We start from the raw sequence: 4,441 nt of genomic DNA, 5'->3' as shown, positions 1-4,441 counted from the left end.
CCTCCTTGGAGCCTCTGGATGTACACCCACCACATGCAAGTTCCTGCATACAGTACCAAGCACCTTGGAAGATGGAGAGTGTGAATGATGCACACAGATTGTACACACATGGGAGGGGGTGTGTCCACACTTAGAATTTTGGCATTTATAGAGGCTGGAGGCAAGGTAATGGTCACAACACCAGCTACTTGTTTTATTCCACCATAATTTGCAAATAAATTCTTTCCAAATCAAGACAATGTGATTGTGTGGATTTGTTTTCTCATTTTGTCTCCCATAGTTGAGGTCTACCTATGATGTCAATTACAGGCCTCTCTCATCTTTTTAAGTGGGAGAACTTGACAATTGGTGGCTGACTAAATACTTTTTTGCCCCACTGTATGTATGTCTGTCTGTCTGTCTGTCTGTCTATCTATCTATCTATCTATCTATCTATCTATCTATCTATCTATCTATCTATCTAGTGTGCGTGCATGTGTGTTTGCCAAATCGGATAAAGGAGGAGAAGGCAGCAGGCTTCAGTGGGTAGAGACTATGCATCCAAAGCTCAGGCTTGGCAAATCGGATCAAGGAGGAGAAGGCAGCGAGGTTCAGTGGGGAGAGACTCTTTGGGGAAGAGAGAAGAGAAAGCTTGATTCCCCCCCTCAGATCCCTGGGCGTCCAATCTCTCCTGTGTCTTCCCATAGTTCCTCTGGAAGGAGCCTCCATTCCCCCAAATCCCTTTGCCTCCCCCATTGCTCCCTGGGCTGTCTGGTGGGCGATCAAGCAGGCATGTCCTGCAAAGCCCATCTGCTGCTCAGGCACTCAGACAGAGGTGAAAAAAGAAAAAAGAATAGTTTAAAATGATGTTCAATGGCTCTCCTCACACATCCGTCTATGAATGAGGAGCAGAGGGGAGGTTGCAATCCACCAGGGGAAAGTCTATGCCAATTGAAGAAAATGGTGCTGGCGATGCAGAAAGAGAACAAAGAGGGTGACACCCTCAGGCCAGCCCCTTGAGCGCTGCTCCTCCCATCTCCAGGTTCCCGAATCAGACACCCTTGTTGTTCCCATTCGGATACCGTGAATCGGACCCCGTGAGCAAAAATAATTCACTTTAAAACCTACTGTTTTTTTAAATCGCTTTATAGGCATATAATTCGAATTATTCGAGATAATCTGATTCAGATTCGAATCTCTATGGGAATGATTCAGGGGCAATGCAGGTCGAATTCGGGCTTGAATGGAAACGATACCCCCTAAATTCGCATCATGATCTGCTTTATAGGCGAATGGGAACACCCCCTAAGAAGCTGTGCAGACCACCCCTAAGGGGTGGACTGCAGCTGCCTCCATCTGCACCAGATCAGGGCTATGGCAACCGCACACTGCAAGCCTAATCTGGCCTTTCCAGGGTGCAAAAAGAACCCACAAAAAGCAGCTCCTTTTTGTGTCCTGGAAAGGGCACAATAGCCACGGTGTCACAACTTTAAGGCATTCCTTTGGCACTGGATCACTCCTTTGGCACTGGACCAGTGCCAGAAAAGCACTGTGATGGCTTGTGCTGTATGGAGTGGTGCAAGGTGTCACACCGCCATGGGAGAAGAGTCAGGGTGTGCATTGTTTGGATGCCATGCCCTGACTCTGCCCCCAGACTGGCCATTAATGGCAGGTCTGCACAGCCCCTAAGTCTGCCTATATGCAAAGGGATCTTGTAGCACCTTTGAGACTAACAGAAGCTGAGGCTACACTGCAGAATTAGTACAGTTTTACACTGCCTAAACTCCACAATCCTGCCTAAAAATGGAGCATTAGAGACTGGCTGATCATTATCAAAATGGTTCTATAAAACAGGAAAGACATATAAAGGGAAATGAATTACATATAATGACATCATAGTTAAAAAAGACAAAGAAGAAAGAATGAAAACAATAAAGGCATTACAGGAAGAAGGAATAGATGTATGTTGGTTAACATACTATCAAATTAGAGGAAGATTCTTAAAAGATGTTAAAAATGCAGGAATTGAAAGAGAAATGAGTTAGACAAAATTATATCTCAAAAGAAAAAAAATGATAACCAAAATATATAAGATACTTCTTGACATAGAATTGGAAGAAGAGACAGTAAAAGTAAATATGGTTAAATGGATGCAGGACATAAACCAACAGATTACATTAGAAAGCTGGGGGAAAGTTTGGAAGAAGAATCTAAGATTTACAAGAAGTACCTATCTAACAGAGAATTATTATAAAATGTTTTATAGATGGCATCTCTCACCATTAAAATTGGCCAAGATAAAAGGAAATAAAGACAGCAGCTGCTGGAAATGTAAACAACCCAATGCATCTTATCATATGTGGTGGGAGTGTCCCGAAGCGACTAAATTCTGGAAATTGATACATGCTAAAATGCAAGATATTTTGCAAATCGAATTTGAACTAAACCCTAAATTTTATCTATTGAATATTATGGAAGAAGTAAAAGTAAAATTAAATCAAGATGAAAGAGGAGTTGTTCTGTACTTGGTCACAGCAGGTCGCCTTACATTTGCTAGATACTGGAAGGTATTAAGCACAGATCTACTTGAAGAATGGATTATGAAAGTATCTGATTTATCTATAATGGATAAATTGACAATGGTTATAAATGGAAAAACAGAACAACATTTCCAGAGGAAATGGGAAAAGGTCAACAGGTTATGGGATTGAAATCCCCAGATTTAAGACAAAAGGCTATAGTTTGGGCGGAACTTATTTCTATATCTATGGGCCTGAACAGACAGGCCAAAATAAAGCTGCTTCAGGTCACTTTGGAGGTATGCTATTTAAATGATGCATGCGTCCTAAGAGGCCGGAAGCCGCACCAAAGCCACGCTCCAGTCATGGAGGACTAGAGCACTGCTTTGGTGCAGATTCCAGCCTCTTAAGGTGTGTTTGTCATTTAAACAGCATACCTCCAAAGTGACCCGAAGCAGCTTTATTTTGGCCTGTCTGTTTGGGTCCTATATCTACTTTATTATGTCTGTCAATTGACAATATATTGTATATATAATAATATAGATGAAATGCAAATTTTGGACTCTCTCCAAGCCAGGTTTTTTTTTGTTTAGTGGGGGGAGGGAACCCAGGTTCCTTATACCCCCAACACCAGGTTGTTTCTGTTTTGTTATGCTTAAACCAGTTTTTCCCCACGATTGTGTAGGACTACACCAACATTAAGTAACAAAATACAATTCAGATGTTATGACTGCTAGCTTAAATAATAATTGTTCTTTTCTCTGTTAAAGCAAGTTGATTTGACTGAACTTATGTCAACTGAAGGATCTGATTATGAATTGTATGTCTTACACTGTGAAATAAAGTAATTTTTTAAAAAATTATATGCTGAAAACATCATAAGCAGAATTAGAATCAGAAAAAGGAGGATTTAAGATAGGAGGAAGCAATATTAACAACCTAAGATATGCAGATGACACCATAATATTAGCTGAAGACATTCAGGAATTTGAACAGTTAATAAGAAAGGTCAAAGATGAAAGTGCAAAGGCAGGTCTGATGCTGAACATGAAGAAAACAAAAAGAATGGCCATAGAGGAAATACACAAATTCAATCTTGACAATGAGGAAATTGAAATAGTTAAAGAATTCCTCTATCTAGGCTCAAACATTGACCAAGAAACAAGAAGACTAAGAATGAGAAGGGCAGCTATGGAAGAACTGGAAAAGATACTGAAGAGCAAAGACATACAGCTGAGCAATAAAGTCAAAATTGTCCAGGGCATTGTATTCCCAATTGCCATGTATGGATGCAAGAGCTGGACAGCAAAGGAAGCAGACAGAAAGAAAATCAACTCATTTGAAATGTAGTGCTAGAGAAGAGTACTTAGGATACCATAGGCAGCCAAGAAGACAAACAAATGAGTTTATGAACAGATCAGACCAGTGCTTTCCTTGGAAGCTAAGATGATCAAGTTGAGACTATCGTGCTTTGGCCACATAATGAGAAGGCATGGATCACTGGAAAAAAATAAGGTAGAAAGGTAGAGGGTACAAGAAAAAGAGGAAGACGACAAACCAGATGGATATACTGGATCAGGGGGGTTATGGGCAAGGGTTTGTAGGATCTGAGCAAGGCAGTGGAAGACAGGGATTCTTGGAGATGTTTCATCCACGGGTTGCCACGAGTTGGAACTGACTTGAGGGCAAGCTAACAACAACACCAAATAAAATGGGTGCCAGAGTGGCATAGTAGTTTGAGCAGTAGACTAGGATTCTGGAGACAGGGTTCAACTCTCACTTCAGCTATGAAACCCACTGGGTGACCTTGGGCAAGTCACATGCTTTCAGCTTTCAGGGAAGGCAATGACAAACCTCCTTTGAACAAATCTTGTCAAGAAAACCCCAAGATAGGTTCTCCTTAGGGTTGCCATAAGTTGGAAATGTCTTGAAAGAATACAATA

The sequence above is a fragment of the Sceloporus occidentalis genome, unplaced genomic scaffold, assembly GCF_023333645.1.
Source record: "Sceloporus occidentalis isolate IW3139 unplaced genomic scaffold, rSceOcc1.0.p SCAF_5, whole genome shotgun sequence".
In the NCBI taxonomy this organism is placed as follows: Eukaryota; Metazoa; Chordata; class Lepidosauria; order Squamata; family Phrynosomatidae; genus Sceloporus; species Sceloporus occidentalis.
Note: the sequence above shows the minus strand (reverse complement) of the source record.